This window comes from Trichomycterus rosablanca, chromosome 25 (assembly GCF_030014385.1).
Source record: "Trichomycterus rosablanca isolate fTriRos1 chromosome 25, fTriRos1.hap1, whole genome shotgun sequence".
Taxonomy (NCBI): domain Eukaryota; kingdom Metazoa; phylum Chordata; class Actinopteri; order Siluriformes; family Trichomycteridae; genus Trichomycterus; species Trichomycterus rosablanca.
The window spans coordinates 15,287,392-15,310,886 of NC_086012.1; the positions used below are offsets into that span (position 1 = coordinate 15,287,392).

A 23,495-nucleotide genomic window follows, 5' to 3' on the forward strand; every position below is an offset into this window, starting at 1 on the left:
ATAGCTAAAAGAATAAGTGGTAAAATGTATGCAAAAGGTCCAAAAATTAATAAATCAACACGTAGCAGCAGTTCAGGAGTAACCCTTCCTAACAAAAGTGTTGTGGCTTGTTCCAATACCACCTAAACCTGGTCAGAAGATGCAAAAAATTGGCTTAAAAATACCAAGTGATTAAAACCAAGAGCAACTGATTCCAACCAGAAGGTCTCGCCTGGATATAATAAAAACCACCCAACCACTGCTTTAAAGGTATACAATACAAATGATAAAAATAAATATTTTCCATGTAATTAGTGTAAAATACTACACTAGGTCCCGTCAGTGTATTTGTGCTCTCAGTGTTGGAGGTCTGAGGTGTTACGCTGTGGTTCGGGTGAGTGAGGAACATTGCAGCAGCTGCTGCTGGCTCTAAACATTCAGCTGTACACAGCCTCTCCTAATCAATACTGTGTGTGGTAAAGCTCACAGTGAACCTCAGTCTACCAGCCCATTACCACAGAGAGAAGAAAAACAGAGGATTAAACAAATCTGACTAATCTGTTTACCTGTCCAGTGGCTATTTCTGATACCATTAACATGCTTCTGTTATAATGTTTGATAGCATCACGACAATGTATCATAATTAAATGGCAAATATTCAAGCAACATACAGTATATGTAGCACTCATCCTCAGCCTGCACTACATGGACATATACGTATGTGTATCTTGATGAACATCCCATTCCATAACCATGGATATATTACTTAGTCCTTCCTTATTACCATCAAATATGATTTGTGTGTATGTGTGTGTTTGGAATTCTGTGCCCATTTGGTCAAAAGAGCATTTGCTCTTGGACTGGCTCAGTGGGCTTAAGATCAGGGCTCTGCACATAGTGTAAGTGATACATTACCACTGATAGTGTAATCATAACATTGGTAGTGCACTAACAAGATGTACTGTTTAGTACAGTAGCATGTGGATTGGGATGCAGCCTGAAATTTGAATTTTTAGCCACTGCTGGTTTTTAAGCTTTGGCTTCAGGAGGCATTGGTTGGTTGGAACATTTAAACTGTGCTTGGTCCTTTGTTTCTATTCACCTTCAAACCAAAATCTATCAAAGGTTTATCCAGACTTTTAATAGTGTTAGAAATATATCTGACCACACATGACTACTTTGCACAAGACTGTACATTAAGATTAATTGACTTATGCATTTGGTTTTTCCCAAGAGATGGTGGGCTCTTGTCAAAAACACTTCCATGATGTAGCTATAACCAAAGTGATGAATAATGGAGACTCAGATAGTGGCTGGAAACTGGAAAAAGGGTTAAAAAGACTTATGTGCATATATATTTTTAATCTTTTCATGTAAAAATACAGGCCAGCAGCTGGTGGAGTTGGTGGTGTTGCATAACAGCATGGATTTCTAGAACTTAATTCCTTGCTTTTGGTCAGGGCTCGCTCAATTGACCTCAGTTACTACACTGGACACACTACCCCCTGACCAGAATGAAATATTTAGTAAAAATACAAAGATAACTACATATATTTTTTGTTTATTAGGCCAAAGCGTGTAGCCAATATGCTAATATAAATCATGCACAGACATCCATTATTTCTTTGTTTATTCATTCCTTTCGGTCTCTCTCTCTCTCTCTCTCTCTCTCACTTTTACTCTCGCTCTCCTCCTGAGGTAAGTTCCACCTCCGGCTGGGTATGAAAGATGTGGAGGAAAGGAGGGGAGGTTTCCATGGTGACAAATTGTCAGAGTTAACCATAGGGGAAACAAATAAAGAGCAGTTAGGGTGGATGGCTGTGTGTGCATGTTTGAAACAAGGAAGAGTAAATGTGAGCACTGGGACCAGGTCACCACCTCTGATGTGCCTACGTTGTTCATCTCGACTGATTCTGAAATGTTAATGCGGTCGCGGCTTCCTACATTTATAAACACAACAACGAAGGGGGCAAACGTACCTCATGCCATAAAGCATTTCTTACTTAAACTCTTGAACCTTTAGGGTTTTTAACCTTATCATTTATACCATGATCTCCCGCTACTGTGCCTCTCTCTTGTCGTCTCGCCATCTCTGTGTTTCTCACTGCATCCTGTAGATGCTATCAGAGATGGATGTCTCACACTAGTCACTCATTTCATTTTAGTTTTGGATTAAACATAGAGACAAAAGGACCAGCAGGACTCCCGTGATTCACACCTCGTCCCTTCTTCCTCGCTTCTTCTTAATTCCTTATCCTCTAATGCTGAAAACTTTGTACTACTTTGACTCTCTTGCATCTCAGGGCCTCCCAGTGTTCATCTTGCCATCCATCCTCACAAAATAAAATAACCAAACCAAGGCCTCAACTATCAGTGGGGTGAGATGTCAGTTAGGCACCATTGTTCCACAAGGACGGGGAGTTAACACCCATGTCTGAGCCCCATGAATGGAGTTATTGTATCGAAAAAACCAGAGCGGCCCCCATTTACCCCCAAACTTTTGCATTCTCCTACATACTGCATGCAAAGTACTGAGAAATAGTAAATGCATACGATATGTATGGGTGACCATAAACAATAATAGCACATTTTCCTGTACAAAAAGAATCTATTTATTTCATTGAAATTATAATTAATGTCAAGGGGCAGTTACATTCTAAATCTCAGTGGTGGTGTGCTAGCATAATAAGTTATAATCCTCTGCTCCACCCAAACTCATACTATGTTATATTGATCTAAATCATATTTATATAGAAATAGCTCAGTGTTAAGGGCTTCAGGCTATCACATGGAGGATTAGGGATTCAAATCCCAGGCCCACCAAGCAGCCACTATCAGGACCTTAAACAGGCCTTCAACTCTCTTGGCTCCAGGGGAGCTGTAGTGTGTTTGACCCCAGCATTCACAACAACAAAGCCATTTTTCTTCTAATACAGTGTACACATTATAGTTTAGCTATGATTTAATCAATATATGTTCTGTAGTCAGGACTTCTATGTCCAGTGTGTTTGCTTATAATATTATAAAACATTGTAATGAGTGGGATCTGCATATTAAAAAGTAAAGGAATTGGTGCCATTTCCGTCCCCAGGACATTATATGTATAAATGTATATGAAAATTAACCTTAACCTTGCAATGCATTTTTTTTTCGTTAGGAAAGTGTCCTGCACATTGATCTAATTGCAAATTCAGGCTATATATTTTAAAACATTCATAAAAAAAACTTTATAAGATTGAAAAAAATAGTACTTTTTCATGTCTGACACGACACTTTACAATGAAATATAAGGAGTAAAATCTTTCAGAAATGCTTTTCCCCCCTGTATGTTTGATAATATTGTAACTCTGAGAAAATTAATCTCAACATACATTCCTGTTACCTACATTTTTATTTTATTTTATTTTTTATTTAATTTAATTAAATTTTTTATTTTATTTATTTATTTTGTTTTATTTTATTTATTTTTTTAAATAAAATAAATCCCTGAATTGTGCTTAGTGTTAAACTCCATGCTGCTATATTTTATGTATCTACAAATTCTAGGTTAAAAACTCAGTGCTGTTACTCAGATACAACCATCTTCCACGGAGATTGACCAAAACACATCCTGAGTAGTTAAGTGTGTGAGTTAATAGATTCTGTGTTGAACAAAGATAAAAAATGAAGTTTAATTTCATCAAAATTAACACAAGTGGCACCCATTCGGTGGAATGGCCCATATTTAAGCTCATTACATTATTAATATGAAGAAATTAAGCTCCTCAATAACAATGAACACGGCAGTGATTATTCACCGAAGGGTCTAGTCTGTATTTCAAATATTTTGAATGCTTTAAGCACTTGTTGCATTTTATTTTGCTTGGATAGAAACATAAAGGCGGTGGGAATTATAGAAAGCAACTTTTAGGAGATTATTGTTGCTGTTTGCTTGATTGTCAAGTCAGATGTTTGTTCATCCAGCTATCATTTAGTAATTTGGTCCATCTGTCAGTTCATCTATGATTATGATGGGTTTCGGTATCATTATACAAACAGTAATACGTCCTGGACAAGGCACCAGTCCATAGCAGGACATCACACATTCACTTATTTATTCACATTCACTCATACTTAGGGACACTTGAAAGTAGCCAGTTTACCCACTGGTGTGTGTGTTTACTTTAAAAGGACAATAACTGTAGCTAGAGAGGTAAATGTGGTGACAGGTTTAGGAGACTAAAGAGGGCTCACCAAAATGTCTGTAGTTTATTTTTAAAATGGTTTAGAGTAACCTGAATATTTCTTTAGTTTATCCTGTGTATACATTCTACTTGATTGTAAATGTAGTTACACATTAGCTAATGTGCATAAAGCACTCAAAGGTGAATAAAAAAGATTTCTGTATTTATATTTTTGCTTTCTGTGTGATTATGCAGAGAAAGAATGAAAAGAGGGAGAGAGTCAGAGGTCGGCACAAAGGATGGATGAAAATGATCACAAACTCAGACAGTGATTGCCAGAGGCGCTCCTCCTTCTCTACAAGTCCATCGCTGGGAGAGGTGGTGGTGCGCGGAGGCCAGCCAGAGCGAAGCATCATGGGCTTGAGAGGAACGCAGAACTGCGCTCAGTCTACAACACCTCCAGAGGACTGAGTTCGCTGAGAAATCAATAGAGGAAAAGACAGACTGATGGTGGATCGCCCGGCCTCGCCTCGAACCTGGAGGCCGAATGACCTCACATACATAACAGCACATGAAGATGTACAGTTATTCCACGCTCACATACACGAATCCTGCTGAATCCTGACTCCCACATGTGTGTTTGTGTGTGAGCTTTACCTCAGGGGCATGTTATTCAGGAGCAGCCTGTACAGTTCAAACCATTATTTTTTTCCTGAACATCAAAGATCGTGAAATATCCTTTCCTCCTCTCGCACCACAACGGGACCTTCATCCCTGACACCTTCTACATCCAGATAGTTGCAATATGTCTGTACAATTTGGCAAGGCTTAAAAGGGAAACAGCTGGATCGTGTCTTATCAGGCACTAGAGACTCCAGATTGACGACCACCAAGAACAACAACCATCACAAAGACAGCAACGAAACAAGCTGTGATTTCTGTATATGAACTGAAGTGCAGGACTCCACAAACACTTGATAAGAAGAAAAATGACAAACGCATGGAGCAGAACACAAGAACGGAACTTCAGCACAGGTGAGTCTGTTCAGTATATCACTTTTATGTATACACTAAAATCACACACCACACGCAGTACGGCTCCATCGCTGGTAGGTGAAAAGAAGAGGCTAATATCTTTTCAGAGGGGACAGGTGCCAAGTTGTAGCCTAGCGTTTAAGGTACTGGACTAGTAATCAGAAGGTTGCTGGTTCAAGCCCCACTACTGCCAGGTTGCCACTGTTGGGCCCTTGAGCAAGGTCCTTAACCCTTAACTGCTTAGACTGTATACTGTAAGTCGCTTTGTATAAAAGCATCTGCTAAATACCAAAAATGTAAATCTATTTAGGCCAGTGTGGGGGTGGTGCATGCAGCAAGGGAAACAGAATTGGGAAATGGAAATGACTAGCTTGAGAAGAGGGAAAATTGAAACACTAAATCTAAAATATGCATGCTGTCTGAAAACCTAGTGAGATGCCTTGCTGCCTACTGCCTACCTGGGCAGCTGCCTCAGTAGAGAGGATTCTAATAAGACATTGGCTTATAAAGCAGATTATTCAGACACACTACTTAGTTTTAGCTTACTAAGCTAACACAGTTAGCCTCAGGCCATTCAGACCAATGGGCTGAGGTGGAACAACCCGCTAGCATGCCAGCTAACGTCTCCCTCCATGTACCAAAAACTGTCCCCGACGAGCCTGAATTAAAGCAATAAGCCACGAGAGGCCGTGCATTACTGTGATTTTAGCACAGGGATGACGTTCACAGGGAAAACTTCTTTCCCCGTGCTAAAATCATAGCAGTAATGCACGGTCTCGAGTGGCTTATTGCTTTTATAAAACGGCGGTCAACATAAAATATAATAAATACAACAATGTTTAATTCATAAATGTATTTATTGTGTATAAACTTACAATAAAGCATTCTTCCGCGACGCAAAATAGTTCGATTAACAGTGTTGCTAGGCAACATGAGGGCGAAAATAACATTAATTTTTTTCTATTCAGTGGCGTATTAATATGCAATGATGTGAGGTGGTCAGAGGTGTGCGTTTATCGGGGATTTTACAACGGCTTCGAACGCGGCTCAGCCAATCAGATTTTAGGACCGGAACTATCCGTTTTATAAGTGCAAATAAACAACACTTGTATAATGATACCTTTATATAAATTTAAACTTAATGAGAATTTGTTTACATTTGAAAAGAACTCTTGGTTGCTCCTTATTCGTCCACCATGTTTGTAATTTTTTGTGAGAAAAGTTGTGCCGCACTGAATGCTGGGAGCTCTAAGGAAGCATCAGACGCTCCCTCGTTATTCAGTCAGATTATCACTCAGAATCACTGAGTAAGGCACCTCAGTAGGAGCATTTTAAGGCATCTAAGAATGTAGACATGCCCTCTTCTCAGGAGCGTAGGATGGCGTAACAGACGCCGTGTGTTACATCTGTTACAGCAGCTCCTAACATGCTAACTGCTGAATATCTGATGTACTGCAAAAGCCCCTTTGTTAAATAAACACCATGTTTTCATGGCGCTTGTGCCAGTTTGCCCTGCTTGTGTCCTATTGTTGGCAGCAGAAGCATCTGGCTGGCACAGACACAGACAAAATGGCCGTCGCTAATGCCGACCTACCGTTTTCCTCCAAAAATGGCGGTGCCTTTTTACCGTTTGCCATCTGCGTGACCGTTAGCCGTATGCAAATGCGACCTAATTGCATTTGCATACCCTTCAATTCATCGCCTGGGCAGGAGAACGTTGCTAATTGTTTCAGAACATGAAGGCTAAAGATGCAAATCACTCGACGGGGGCATGTTGAGAATAGAACGCCGCCTTGGCGCCTCTGCCCTCCCTTTTTCTGCTCCCTCTTTTTGTTTCCTTTACTCGTATGCTGTGTATTAGGGGTATTTTATTGCCGTCTGTAGGACAGGGCGCAGGCCTGACGCTGCCATATGGGCTGTGCGGGTTGGCACCACGTCTCCGTTGACGACCGGCCCCTCACATGCAAATCGCTCACTGTAAAGACAAGGCAAGGGCAGACAGCCCCTAATTACCTCATCGCCATGCGCGCGGCTGGTTGGATTTGCTCAGCGAGTGTGTCGTCGGATCCATCTGTGTGAGTGGCGTGCCCATTGTGGGGAACATGTGCCATGCGGCTGAGGGTTTGTTTCGCCGCAGACCTCCTATTGTTAGGACAGATCTGTGCCATCATGTGGCCGCCATAAATTATTTATAATGCCATTGATGCCAGCAATGGCATCTGCTGTATGTAATTAATGGCGTGCAGATATACAGTGAGTGATCTGCTGCTTTTTGGGGAGTCACGCTTGGGCAATCGCCAGATTTGTTAGGGATTGCTAGCTTGGGCTTCTGTCTATCATTCTTAACATAGTTTTTAAAAATTCATCACTCAACAACACAAACAATCAAAAACAGTGCAGTAAAAGTTAAGGAAGTAAAAAAAAATACCCTTATTTATTATTATATAATTTTACTTAAAAGTACATATTTTAAAATGGATAATAAAGTTTCTCCAAAAAAAGCTGTTGCCAATTTAACTGAAATTACAATAAATAAGGTTAAATTAGGACTTTTTATAAATAAGGACTATAAACTAATTTTTGTATAAAATAATTATAATAAATAAGGACTTTTTGCAGACTGAACTGAGAGGCAAGTAGCGAGTTATGGCACATTAATTTAGTTTTCCATGTATTTTTCAGTACGGGGCAGTAATAGCTCAGTGGTTAAGTTACTGAACTGGCAATCAGAAGGTTGGTGGTTTATGCCCCACCACCGACAAGTTGCCACTGTTGGACTCCTGAGCAAGGCACTTAACCCTTCATTGCTTAAATAGTATTAGGTCATAGTTGTAAGTCACTTTGGATAAAAGCGTGCCGCAAATGTAATGTAATATTCATGGCTGGGTCATCAATTTGTGATCACATACAATTTATAGCCAAAAGTATTTGGACATCTGACCATGAGCTTGTTGGACATCCGATTTCAAAAACAAATTGCTATTAAAATAGAGTGACTTCTATGTGAAGGCTGTTTAAGGGTAAAAAAACAAATACATTTTTTTAAAGTAATGTCTTATTAAGAATACAGTGAGGTATTTCTTCAAAAGAATTTTTAAAAACAATATCACTGTTCTACATAGTCGTTTTCCGATGCATTTTTCCCAGCTTTGTACCAATGTTTTAATGCCATCAGCACAAAATAATTTTGGTTGAGCGTGTAGCCACTGATGCAGCGCTGCTTTTTACATCATCATCACATGAAAATTTTCTTCCTCTTAAAGTTTCTTTGAGCGTCCAAAAAGGTGAAAATCAGATGGAGCTAAATCTGGACTATAAGCATCTCTCAGTCTCTCAGACACGACCGATTACTACTCCTTCCGCCCTCACCGCTTATAACCACAATATAAAAGTGGTTATAAGATTCCTCGTAAGTAAAAAAAAAAAAGGTAAAATAAAAATATATATCATATATATGTCAGAGAAAGAGTCTAATTCTGTTGTACAAAAACAGAACCCATGCACATAAAGTACTCCATCCTCTATAATTCCAACATCTAACAGATTTGAGGTTGTAAATAGAATCATCTGAGCTCTTTTACTTAATTCAAGTCAACACTCGTGCTCTAGATTGCAGAATCATTTCCTCTGTGTCTAATTCTAACATGAAAGTTATATATTTAGATCAAGAGCTGTCGGAAAATCTAGGGCATCTATTTTATTTTGGCCCACCCGACATTACAGCATTAGTTCTAAATCACTAAATTGAGATGACATCTAATGTGGACATCAAACAATACATGAGATTAAAGCAAACTTTCAGACCTCCCATCACATCGTACACTCGCAGTGCTGCCTGATAATATAATGTTTTGCTTTTCTTTTTCTTTCAATAAGCAGGAGCACAAATATATCATGGTGCATTACATACATACACATTTAATCACAGTTTAAAGCAGCTAGTCCACCTTCTGCATGTTTTAGAGAAGGGAGGAAAGCAAAGTGACTGGAGGAGAACCACACAGATGCAGGGAAAACATGCTAAACTCCTAACAAGCCAAAAGACAGTTTAGTGTGAAGTGAGGTCCAAATTTGCCTCAGAATCTAAGTGTTGCTGGATTAGGACACTGCCTGTTTTACCAGTAACAGCACCAGTAACTCCAAAACGACAAACTAATGCTAATACTGGAATAAATGGCAATTATTTTGACCACAGTTTAACTCCACGCACCCTCGCATTAATTTAATATTTACACTAACAATGAAATCATAGATGCCCATACTCCTTAAAGTAACTGCCTATTTTCCATTAACTGCATGATGGATAAAAACATCACCCATGAATTGCCAAATCTTGCCGCTTGTATTATCAGTTTGTAGCTTTTACTAGGCATTTAGAATTAAGTTCACATTACAATGTTAGCTAGAACAGGACGACTTCAGAAGCATTAGACTTTGCATGCTCTCCCTGTGTCTGCATGGTTCTCCCCCGGGAGCTCCGGTTTCCTCCCACAGTCCAAACACATGCAATGTGTGTGTGTGTGTGTCTGCCCCATGATGAACTGGCAGCCTATCCGGGTGTCCTACTTTTCACCCAATGAATCAGACCCACAGCAAGAGAGTCCTAGGTTTGATTCCCAGGTGGAGCGGTCCGGGTCCTTTCTGTGTGGAGTTTGCATGTTCTCCCCGTGTCTGTGTGGGTTTCCTCTGGGAGCTCCGCAGTTTCCTCCCAAAGACGTGCAAGTGAGGTGAATTGGAGATACAAAATTGTGCAGGACTGTGTTTGAGATTGAACTTGTGAACTGGTGAATCTTGTTTTACCAGTAATTACCTGTTCTGTCATGAATGTAACCAAACTGTGTAAAACATGACGTTAAAATACTAAAAAAAACACCAGTCCTTATAAAGAAACATACCATGGCTTTGGTTTGGGAAGCTTTTTGGGTATAATTATATATTCTGGATATATCACCCACCCCAGCAAGCTTGATTTGTCTATTTTAAATAAACGATCCTCACATTCTACGACTTAAACTTAATATGTATATTTAAATATACATCATGATTTGGCCAGCCTTTCATGCGAACATCAAGTGCATTCTCACTGAACCATCTTTGTTTCGGGTAGCATGGCGGCTGTATATAGTCCAGGCAGGGTTTGTATGAGGCGAGGGGCACGGTAAAGAGGTACAGACACACAACAGTGTTAAAATGGAGCTCCCGCATCGCTCGTCTGCGCCGACTGTCTTTGTGTGTGAATATGGGGTGGGTTTGCACTTGAACACGGGGGTTTGTGGGGTACGTCGCTGGGGGATGGGGGTGCTCTGAAGGATCTGTCTGGTCGGACAGAAGGAAACCCATTAAATTGCTTAAGTCTGGGTGTGCGTTTGCGTTCAGGGTGGGGTTTAGAGGAAGAGAATGGTGTCTGGAGTGGTGTTGTGAGAACCTGATTTACATATTCAGCCTCCATATGTCACGTCGACGGCCCCCTTCCATCTCGAATAATAACGCCGCTGAATAAACTCCATCCATCATTTCACGATCAACAAGCGCCAGGGCTCAAGAAGAATGTGGGGATCCCCTCCTGGAAAGCAACATGAGGAGATGTTTCTGAGAGCTCGAATGGTAAAGGGTGGCGCTAACGTAACAAAGCCAGCGTTTCTGTTTCTGCACACCGAGCAAAGCGACGGAAGGTTTTACCCGCAGCCAATCGGTTTGGGGTAGGAACAGGAAGCCAAGCAGAGCAGCAGAGTTTACCCTTTATGCACCAGGAGTGATTCAGTGCCATGTTGGCTATGATGGAGTGGAGATTTGGAGAGGAAAATTTAGCAGCACATACAGGGTGGATAAAACGACAAGGCATGTTAGCTTGGTTGTTACACTGTATAGTGAGATCTTACAATGATTTTAAAATCATACCAGTTCAGATCCGCAGCTCAAAAATACAGTATTATTGCACTGTTAGGAGCAGGCACTGTTTAGTCATATTTATATTATATATAATAACATAAATGAGCCTGTTATTAAAATATCCAAAGTACCTTCAGTGCCTGGTTGTGTTTTATTCCCACTAGGCACCTATTCTATACTAGGCATGTTAGGGTTGGTTGTTCTCATGTATTTAGAGGTCACCACAGCATATCTGGTCTTCATACCAGACTTTTATCCAGGCTTGGGATCAGCACTATGAGCGCACTGACAAGTGCATCTTCCAATAGCTAGGCTGTTTCTCCCAAAAAACCCCGGACGTTGGCTAATAATGTCCCTGCAGATGCCCTTCTGACTGATAATGATCCTACATCCTTGTGTACAAGAATGATGTGTCAGGATATCAGGGGTGGGTTTGAGGGCATCAGAAAGATCTGTAACTTTTGCATCCGAGTCAGTGAGACTGGAGAGACACCAGGCTGTCAAAAAGTTGCTTAGAGGAACAGTTCCAAAATAAAACCTAGGTGAAGTAAAGCTACTGAAAATATCAGACAATAAGAGCACATGTTGCTGTGAAAAAAATCGCTTCAAGCATCCCATTGTTTCTGAATAAACACTCATTGTTTTTGTTAGCGGTAGTTTCTGCCTCAATCAAGCCGGAACAATGTCTGTCATTCATCTTTTTGAAAGTGCCATGACATCATGGTAAGAAAAATGGTGCAACGACGGGCACAGAACTCCACACCAGACACAAAAGACACAGGGTGTCAATCATGGAACTGCTGTGACACAGGGAGGCCCGGTAACAAATTATGCCAGCCAGTAACCATGGGAAATGTTTGGACTATACGTCTGCTTTTCTATATTGTACCACCCTGCAGTGGTGCTGGTGGAGAATCTGAGACGAGGGGTCCCTCGGCCTCTCGCTCTGTCTGGCCGAGGCTTCATAAAAGAAGTGTGAACTTAGACAAATACAGCCTGCGACTCATGATTAATCAGCTCAGCTCATTTACATTCAGTCCCAGACAGACAGGGCCTGGGCTGTCCGTATAGACGAGAACCCCCCACCCCTTGACCTTGACCCTTGGAGTCTTTCTTCACCTGCTGCAGAGGCATTCAGAGAGCTGTAGGAGGTTCATGCACTTTCGGAGGGTTCCCACAGCCCGATCAGGCCCCTCAAAAGCTCAGACGAAGAATGTTCTCATACTTAATATTTATGTCAGGAGTTTTCCAGACTGCTATTGTCTGGGTCTGTTAGTCTACCAGCCCCCAGCACCAAATTAATATGGTTAACTTAGACAAATACAATGAACTGGCAGTTTGATGGAGTGTAATTGTGCAGCAGAGGAGTAGCAAGAAGGGTCTGGGTTCAATTCCCTGCCATGTGTGGAGTTTTTATGTTGTCCACATGGGTTTCCAGGTTCATGCTACAAGTCCAAAACATGCAGCCAGGCCAACTGGAGCTACTAAATCTCACTTAAAATATCAGAATTCCCTGTGTAGTCCACTTTACATTGAACTACTGGGGTAATTGGAAGTCACCTGATGTGTTTTCTGTCTGTATGCTACAGATATTTACATTTACGTTTTCAGCATTTAGCAAACGCCTTTATCCAAAGCGACTTACAATTGAGACGCTATACACTGCAAGCAACTGAGTGTTAAGGGCTTTGCTTAGAGGCCCAACTGTGGCAACCTGGCAGAAGTGGGGCTTGAACCAGTGACATTCCAGTTACTAGTCCTGTAATATATGGGCAGATATGAAGGATAAAGATTTACATTTATATTTTCAGCATTTAGTAGATGCCTTTATCCAAAGCGACTTACAGTACTGTGACAGCACACTGCCTAAGCAACTAAGGGTTATGGACCTTGCTTGAAGACCCAACAGTGACAATGGCAGTGCTGGAGTTCGAACCAGTGACCTTTTTATTACCAATCCAGTACCTTAACCACTAGGCTAAAACTGCCCCGATCAGGCTGAACGATACCACTCGTTTCCTATAAGATCCAAATGAAGCAGCAAATAAATGAGTTCCCAGTCCAGAAATAATCCACGCTGCTGTTAATCCGTGAATGGACCCTTAACTGTAAATGCACTCGATATTAAACAGCATGGCTGCCATTACCCCTTTAAGAGGAGAGGCCATTACCTCACTCAACATGTGCTGAGGAAGGACGGGCATGAATGGGGCGAGAGGTCCGCTTGAACCCTCTGGTTTAGATTCCTTTATACCTGACACTTTAAGCTTCATTTACTCAGCAGAAAAAAAAGATTCCTCCCCCCACTAACACAGCCTGAATAGATCAGTCCGGACCTGCTCCGAACCCCCTTTCTGTGCTCCGCCCGCCCCCTCGGTAGGTTAAATCGTCTCGGCTCTGGGTGAAATCAAGCTTAGAAATGACACTTTTGTGTACCTCTCACTTTCTTCCCCTCTTTAAACTTCTCCCCCTGCGCTCCCCCCCTACTGCTTAAAACCTTATCGCCATGTCAACAAAATGTCCGCTCGGCTGGGGCGCCACGAAAGCGTGGACGGTTTAACCTCCTACCTCCTGTCAGTCATTCCATCTTCATCTCACTTCCTCTTGTTTTATAGGCTACAACTATGTTCATAAAATCTGGTTCAGTTTAATTAGGATTTAACTGGATTTAGTTGAATCCAAAAGTATGTGGACACCCTCATGATTATTTAGTTTAAGTGTTTAAATTTCATCCCCATTGAGGAACACTGATTGAGAGTCTTGTCAAACGTCAGAGACTGACCTCACTATATTACATTTTAAATAAGTACAAATAAGTACAAGTTCCCACAGATGTGATCCAAAACACTTTGGAAAAACTGGAAGCTGTTATAGCTGCAAGAATGTGACAGAACTGGTATATAGAAGCCAGACGTGGCACAGTTTTTACACAGGATGCTGGCGCGACCCAGTCCGGGCTTGGGACCAGTACTGAGAGAACCCTGACAAGTGCACCTCCCAATGGCTAGGCTGTTTCGCCCATCTCACCCCCTCATCCCAGACTTGGACAATAGCCAATCATGTCCACGCAGACGCCAGACATCCATGCAGACGCCAGAGTATTTTCCTGCACTGATGGGCAAAATATACAGAGACTAAACAATTTTCTTCTGTTTAACACAACATCTCTGTGGCTAAAGGCATCATGCCAGAATTCTTGTTTTTCTTGAATTTCCGTCCTCTACCCTACATAGACACACACCGTACTCAGCGCTCCATTGTCCCGTTCACCGTATTAGCCCTGTGGGTCTCATTTAGTGGTTTAAAAGCGGGATAATGAAAAGATGTGTGAAAACGCTCTATTAAAGCCGAGCTTCAGATCACAGAGAGCTCTCATTATAGGCGCACAGGAAAGAGGACGAGCAGAGAGTTCAAAGCGTGGCCTCTTTACATCGTCTCTGGGGCTTGGTACGGTCCTGCTCTGGATTGGTTTGCCTGCATGCTAAGATGGTCACCATCAGCAGAATCACTACAGTCTACTTTGCAGTATTTTTAGACCATGTACCACCCCTGAGCAAAAACAAAACCTCTTTGGTCCTCCCATATAAACAGTAGACTTACATATGCAGTAATCACTTTCATTCAAAAATGAGACTAAGCTATTTCACTAGCACACCGGTGCTGGGATTCTGAACACCCCGGCTCAAATCTCGGCTCTGCTACCGGTTCACTGGGCACCATCTACCAGGCACAATCGGCAATGCCTGCAGCAGACAAAATTGGCCACCGAGTCTGCTTGGGGGAAAAGGCTGAACCTTTTGGGTGGGGTTTTCAAAAACTGTGCAAAATGACGTTAGCCTCCCATGCTGGAAGTGGCATGGAGCAGGCAAATATACCCTCCTCGAACATTTATATGTTAAATCCCAGGTTTAGATAAATTGCTTTCCAGTCTTCAGTGTTACCCAATTTTTGATGCTAGCTAACTCTAGTGTGTAGTTTTGTTATTACAAATAAGAAGTGCTTTTGGTGCTCGGGTTTAGCAGTAGTAAATTATCTAACCAACTAGTCCTGGGATTCAGGGTTTGAATCCCCAGCGGTGCTATCAGCAGGTCGGGTGTTTTTTTTGTAGTAGATCTTAGTAAATAAGAAACTGTTAACTTAATTTTAAGGTAGTAGTTAAGTTATAGCCAAAGCGCAAGGGCAGCCTAAATTCTGTCTATACATTTGTCATTTATATATACACATCTGCAAACAGTGAGCCAGAATAAATGTGACTACAGCACAACCTTCTCGCCTCAAACGAGCTAAATGTGATGCTTTACACTAGTCATGCCTCAGGTTGGCTTTTTTTCAAGTGCGTCCTCAAATCCTCTGCAGCGAGTGTTAGCTTTGTTTAAGCAACGTTTCGGGAAGAAAAGATTTCTTCAATGTAACAGACAGGCGGTGACCCCTAGCCCCATCTCTCCACGGGTTCCTGGTTCCCACAGGCCTGGCCGCTGTGCCTGTCCTCCTGCACTCATTCACGGCTCAGTCACGGCCTCTTAAAGCTGCCCGCGGTCCACGGTTCAGCCGAGGCGTGATCCGATGACATGGATTTTTAATGAGAGCCTACGTCTTTGTTGGAAAGACACAATAACCGGTAGAGGAGGGGTTTGGGAATAAACCAGAACCCTCCCACACAAACACATTCAACTTTCTCTCTTACTTTGTCCTTTTTTCAAGCGATTTCCCTCTTTTTTAGCTTAGCTGTGACTAGGATGGGGGAACACGCAGAATCCAGGAATAGAAAAGGTCCTCTGTTCAGTTCTTGCACATGTGTGGTTCTCTTAGTTAGCATGATAATGTCATCAAGGAATCCGCCGCTCACAATGCTAAGATCAGAATCTACGATGCGCTCATTAGATTTAGCATTCGCTATACCACATGTGCAAACTGCTTAGTGACCGTAGCACCATTTAAATGTGATCCGCAGTCAGTCTAGACATTTCATCCAACATCCAGTCAGTTCATAATTAAACCCTGGTTCAGACAGCCATCCTCCCCCATCACCCACCCAGATTTGTTCTCACACTTGTACCCAGACTTCTCCTAAATTCATGTCACCCCCATACACACTCAGACACTCAGTAGACACCCTTCTGTCTCCCCTCTTACGTTATAGTGCTGACCAGACACCCCTTAACCACCACCACATACCCCCCCTTCCTTAATTGAGAATATATTGCAATATGGCGCCCCACTTCTGTCTGGTGTGGTCCTAAATCAACATTTAAGTACGCTTGGTTTCCCACATATAAATATCTATATAACTTAATGTTCACATCTTATTGAGGTGATATAAATGCAGAGAGAAATGAAGACAGTTCTAAAGCCCCCATGTAAGAGGCCAGGAGCACTGATCATAACTGTCTAACTGTCAAATCTGAGGGAAGGAGAATCTCTTGCTTCAAATGTTACATTGATTATTTATCATGTTTACATTTTTGGCATTTAGCAGACACTTTTATCCAAAGAGACTTACAGTACTGGGAAAGTATATTGTCTAAGCAATTGAGAGTTAAGGGTCTTGCTCAAGGGCCCAACTGTTCCATTACTAGTCCAGTACCTTAGCCACTAGGCAAATACTAAACACACATCACATCCTGAACAAAATCTGTAAGAAGCTTTTGAGATGACATGATATTTCTCTGGACATGTTAGAAACAAATATATTACAACATGTGCTATGTATATGAAACAGTGAATAAAATTTTAATAAAATCTAATACAGTGCTAGATCTTTCGTCTTTAGATAAAATTTATTCTGCTCTATTTTCATCTTTGGATACACAAAGCCAATAAAACAGAAAAATGGCACATATGTGGCTGAAGCGACCGAAGTGTGTGTGAAGGTCTGCGTCTGGTTTGATCGTCCCAGAGGCCATGTTAGTTTTCTCCCAAAGGATTTTGTCCCCAAAACACACACACCATCCGGAACAAGAGGTCACATTGCACAGCCAGACAGCATGTGTGTGTGTGTGTGTGTGTGTGTGTGTAGGGACCAGACAGTCTGAGCACTGACCTGTGTCTGACCACAGTCTCAGAGGTCACCAGTCTGCAGTGGGTGCACGTGTGTCAGTCCTGCGTGCGAGTGCAGACTCGGACCTTTATTTTGGGAGGTTCACTTCAGTTCCACAGTCCCCCTCCTGGCGTCTTAAATGCAGTTTGGTAAACAGAAGAGAGGAACTAGGGGAGACCTGGTGCATCCTGCTCAGTGTTTTAGACTCCTCAGATCATATTTATATTCCATTCATAGTAGAAATGCTAATTTTTTATATAAACTTCATATTTACAGATCATAATGAGATTGTGCAATAATTTGTAATGTGGTAGCAAAGCTCTAAAGCGTAGTGATGATCAGATGATAACTCTTCATCAACATCAGATGGATGTTTAATTAAATCCTTGACTAACAAACATGATGTAACATAAATGGAAATCATCACAACTCAAATAAACAACGTAATATTCAGAAAATATATTCTAATTTATTCTACTTATGTTTTGAATCGTATTAACACTATGCTGCAATAATAAGGTGTCTGAAGCTATCTGTAATCATTTATTTATTTTTTATTTTTTATGTAGTACTGTATAGTTTTAAACATTATTGAGCATGAGTGCAAGTGACTTGAGAATTTAATTTAACTGCAATTTTATTTTATTGTTTAAATAAAAATGATTTATTTATTTATTAGAATTTTAATGTCATGTTTTACACACCTTGGTTACATTCATGACAGAAACGTTAGTTACTCATTACACAAGATTTATCAGTTCAAGTTTAATGTCAAACACAGTCATGGACAATTTAGTGTCTCCAATTTACCTCACTTGCACGTCTTTGGACTGTGGGAGAAAACCCAGAGCTTCTGGAGGAAACCCACACAGACACGGGGAGAACATGCAAACTCCACAAAGAAAGGTCCCAAACCGCCCCACCTGGGGATTGAACCCAGGACCTTCTTACTGTGAGGCGACAGTGCTATCCACCAAGCCACGGTGCCGCCCAAAATGATTTAAAGCGGCAATATGTAAATTCAGGGCTCGCCAGTATAAGATGGATCTTCTCCAGTCACTGTAAACAGATTTTCTTTCTGTTTCCTCCGGTTACTCTGGTTTCCTCCCACCACACAAAACATGCAAATGGTGGATTGGCGGTTTTAAACAGCTCCTGTTGCTGTGTCCTTCTGTGTGAATTATTTACTGATTTGTGTCAGTTTGCAGTGGCATATAAATCTAAATATCTCACGTGAAATTTGGCCTTTGTATTTTCAAGTCCTCATGGGTGCAAAATCATAATAATAATTAAATGTAGGTAACTAATAATAATTGAATGTAGGTAACTGGGTGCTGAATTCAGTTGTTACTTTTAGATGTTAAATCCACTTCTGAATGTTTTTATTGTACTTTTAGTAACTTATGCAAATAAATGACTCCCACTGTACTGATGTTTTACCTACAGATATTTAGCTGATGTGATGTAGATGACGAAATGATGAACTGGCCCCTCTGATGAGACTGAGACCTTTTGATGAGACCGGAGATGTCCAACTGCTCTCAGTCTGCTCGAACACTGGGAGAGGAAACATCTATCAGAAATTCACCATGGGATGCTTAATTTTAGTGAAGTATAAAATAAGTTTGTGTCAAACTGACCTTTTGATTAATAACCTGAACATTAGATAATGACATTTCTGTACTGTTACACCTCTGTACCTCAGAACACTGTGGGTCATCTACAAAAGGTAAGCAGATAAAACAGGTAAGTAAGAAACAAATATATGACTTAAAATAGTTATCATAATCTTTGGCTATTAAAAATAGTATTGTTATTATTACATTACATAACCAGCCTTATAGGTGGTAAACTTGTTGATTGTTCTGATGTTATTTTTGTTGTATTCATTTTTAATAAACTTTTAATACAATTTGAACCATGTATTTGTATTTATTATTTATTTATTTATTCATTTTTTACTCAAGAATTCAACTCATTATATGACCTTTAATACCATATAGTGGTAGAGAGCATCTTCATCAGGATAAAAATTTTACTGAACAGTGAAAAGTGAACCCAAGTAAGCAGTGGTTATGCAAAATTTTGTTTAATTTACAGTAAAAAAAATGAAGTATTTACATACTACATACACTTGTACAGGATGTGTAGGTGTCATTGTATCACTGGCATTTCAATTTCAGAAACTGTTCTTTTAATCTAACGGATTAAAACATTTCATATTTCTTTACTTTGTAAAGTAAAACAGTAAATAAATGTCATTACTTTTGACATTGACTGTACCACTAGTATTTTTTTAAGTAAAAAAAAATGCCATTTTAAAATGACTGTAAATTAAACAGTGTTTTTTTATTTTTCTGAGTTGACCATTTAATGACAAACCATGTAGGCGAAATCACACAGCACATGCTGTCTTTCTTGGTTGGTTTTCAAAATATTACAACTATTAGTTTTAATGTGAACACACACACATCATAAGGACTATTATGAAACCGTTATGAAACATGAGAGAACATGCCAAACTCACAACAGACAGTGATTTTGTTACAAAAAAACAACTCTTGTGGGAATAAAGAACACACCCATCTCTTCACAGACAATTACTGAGATGGCGAATTGAACCCAGGACACCAGGGCCCAAGTTGCTCTTTAGTATAAATCATTACCAAAACAATCGCGGTGTTTATTGCTAAAACTACCCTATTAAGATGAAATTAAAGTGTATAAAGATTATTAAATAAAAAACAAGCCCTCATTTATATTTTTTAAAATTGTAGGTAATTTTCTGTTACTGTCACAAGTATTTTCTATTCTGAAGAAAAGAAACCGTGAATTGTAAATTGTTTTTGTTTCTGTCCGATAGTCCCCAAAACCTGCTGCAGGGAAATGATTTATAAAAACTACATGTTTACTAGAAAAAATCTGTGAAGAAATAACAAAAAACTAAACACTAAGTAATGCCATTTTCCAAGGATAAAATAATGATATATGTATAAATTAAGGCAGATTTCGTTGTTGGAGCAAAAATATAATTTTCCTTTTTACCTCTTGTTCTAAAAAATACGTATACGAATAATCTTAAAACACATCAGAAATAACATATTTTAAACATTATTTCTGTTAAATATTCCAACGTGCGAAGTGATTTTTTATTTTATTTTAAAGCTTCTCGACGATGTTATTTTATTTCCCTAAAACTACAACACAAGAGAAATTGAGTCAAAAGCGGCCAAATCCGAATAATAAACCACATTAACACCCAGTAAAAAAGAGAAGTGTTAATTTTTTTCATGCACTAAAATCGATTTCATGACTGCAGCAATATTAGATAGATATTAGATATTTAACAGGCTTTTAGTTTTTATTATTATTTTTATTATTATTTTTATTATTATTATTATTATTATTATTATTATTATTATTATTATAGCTTGTTTAAGTCATGTCGAGAAGCAACCTCAAAGTTCTTTTTACAATTTTAACATAAAAAATTAAACATTAAATGTGAGGTCTGATTCTAAATCTATAATAAATGCATTATATGTGTGGAGTTCTTAAAATTTTAATATTCTAACCTAAAAAACGATTTTCTCTTTTCTCGAACTCTGCAGCTCAATACAGATTGTTCACATCATTCTCATATATTTGAATAAATAATGTGTAACATATTTAACGCATTTATAATCAGATGGTCCTTAATATGAACAATATATTTATTATTATTATTATTATTATTATCGAATTATAATAAACAACAACAAAAAACACTATAAAACAGATATCTTACATTTCTACACCTACAGGTTCATTATGTGGTCTGGTTCAGTTGCCCTATATGACATCATTTCCTGTGACGGAATAAACCAATAAATAATGAGATGCAGGATAAACAGAGCAGCTGTGAGACTCAGGTGATAACCAGCCTGTTATACCTACTATCAATAATCATAAAACTTATTTATAATCAGGTAAAATCTGGAGCCCTGATTAGCCCATGCTTGCTTATATCACATTATTTTGTTAGGAAAGCTCCCCTTAGAATAAGATAATACTGGAACATTCCAGATATAAAACTGTATATTAACCAATGGGAGTTTAATCTGTAAACAGATACCAGGTGATCCGCTTAAAGCCTTTATTAGCAGAACTAGGACTGATACCAGCAACTCTGCCTTGATGATTCTGCCCTTGTGAAGGTTATACAATGTGAGCATTAGAAATGAATTATTATGACTAAATCAATTAAATGAAACAAAGTCCTGTGTGTAAACCTTTAAAATGAAACTGGTAGAATTTTAAACACATAAAATAAATTTTAAATCACTTAAAAAGCCTACAGTGCTTGTTTTTTTTACTGTTTTATATAAGAAGAAGATAGACTTTATTTTCATTGTAGTTATATTGTAGCTCTTCAGTGAGACCAGTAGCAATAATAAAATAAAAATAAGATTAAAAAATAAAATTATATATATTTTTAAAAAGTACAAAAATATATAAGCTAAAACTTGAAAAGTTAAAAAATATGAGTAGTTACATGGTGAAACAATATGGACATACAGTACACACGTGGTTGAATAGTGTATCAGAGTTATTTCAACCTGCAGATTTACACACAGTATTGACGAGATTACCTCATTAATAGCGTTAGTAGCTTATTTAACTTTAACATGGAAAGGTACATAAACAATATTTTTATTCATTAGAATAAAGGCACTAAGTTAAAGATACACTACATGTCCTACTTTTTTTTATTTAAAAGTACATATTAAAGCTCCAAAAGCATATAAGGTTACCACATCCGCGATAAAAAACAAAGTTCAACCTATGGTAACGAAGGTCTTACGCTTTACACCCAATGGTTCTGTGATTTGCTCAGGAGCCGCCGCGATCCTGACCATGAGATTAGGTTTCTAAAGACGAATGACTGCATGTGCATAGGCTTACCTTTACATGATCCCAGGGTTTCTGTGAGAGTTCACATGATGCAGGAGGAGCGTGTGTTTGTGTGTACATGTTTGTGTTTGATGCTCATAAATGATTCATTAAAATTTGAATACATGCAAATACACCAGACAACGCGCTGCGTAACCATAGTAACAGCATCCGCCTGGCTCCGCCCTCTGTGATATAAACCCCGCCCACCGCAAGCCAGCATCTTTTCTCACGCCTCCTTTGTTCACGTAAAAGAGCAGCGAGTGTAATTATCAAATATCAAAGAAATATGTTCTCTACAATAATGGAGAATTTAGCCTAAACATTGTTTATTATATAGTGATTTAGAGAAACTAGCTGCAGAACACCAAAGCACTGCAGTAACACAGTACATGCTGTTCTAACTGTACACCCATAATAGGGCCAGCGATAGCTCGGTGGTTAAGGTACTGGACTAGTAAGCTGAAGGTTCCCGGTTCAAGCCCCACCACCACCACCAAGTTGCCACTGTTGGGTCCCTAAGCAAGGCCCTTAACCCTCAATTGCTCATTGTGTAAGTCGCTTTGGATAAAAGCGTCTGCTAAATGCTGAAAATGTAAATGTAAATAATAGTGCAAATAAAATAAATACAGTCCTCATCCTGCCCAAGGACAGCAGGATCAAAAGGAGGCATTTAGAGAAATCTAACATTTCACACCAATCTATAAGAACAGCATATTAAAAGAGTACATGTATAAAAAACTAAAGATTTAAAACGATAATACACTAAAATATGTTATTTACAAAACAGTTGTATATATTATATTATATATATATTATATATTACATAAAATATAATTAAATATATCGTCAAAACGAAAACTGAAATAAAACATATTTGTAAAATGTATATCAAATACAATAAAAATAATGCAAAAATATAAACCAATCGAAATAAACAAAAAATAATCACATTCAATTAAATTTTATCAATTAAAAAAAAATCATTTTAACAATAACAAACAATAAGCTATGTTTACAAAATATACATATTTATTGTAAAACACAAAAATGTAAATAACATCATAATAATAGTCAAAATTAAATGAGCTTGGAGGTTAAAACATTACGTATTAAGGTGGGTTTAAAAAATAAACAGTTATTAATAAAAAAAAATACACAACATTATAGTTAAATATAAAACTAACCAAAAGATACATTTATAAATATTATACAAATTAAACAATTACATTTGAATTCGGTGATACAAAAACTGTGGTCTATGCTGGTAAATTTTATTATTAGATTTCATTAATATTTATAAACGTATTTAGGTTTATAGTCTTCATTTAAATAAATTGTGGCTATAAGATCAAGTTCGGATCAGAACAAAACAATACAGCGGTTCGTTTGTTCGCAGTTGTGATTTACTCTGCTGTAGCGACATCTAGTGGTTTAATAAAGAACTGATGAAGCTAAAA

At 38.9% G+C, this 23,495-nt stretch overlaps 2 long non-coding RNA genes across 2 annotated transcripts in view; one reads left to right on the plus strand and one right to left on the minus strand.

The window, feature by feature from the left end:
- Positions 1-18,635, plus strand: part of LOC134302705 (uncharacterized) — a 30,092-nt gene extending 11,457 nt beyond the window's left edge. The window contains exons 3-4 of the long non-coding RNA XR_010007568.1: positions 4,398-5,177; positions 18,550-18,635. This is a non-coding gene — a long non-coding RNA (uncharacterized LOC134302705). The remainder of the gene's footprint in view (positions 1-4,397; positions 5,178-18,549) is intronic.
- Positions 1,610-18,805, minus strand: LOC134302706 (uncharacterized). The gene is made up of 3 exons (XR_010007569.1): positions 18,744-18,805; positions 18,548-18,660; positions 1,610-1,694 (listed from the first exon to the last, which is right to left on the minus strand). It is a non-coding gene; the product is annotated as an uncharacterized LOC134302706 (long non-coding RNA).
- Between the last annotated feature and the right edge of the window lie 4,690 nt (positions 18,806-23,495).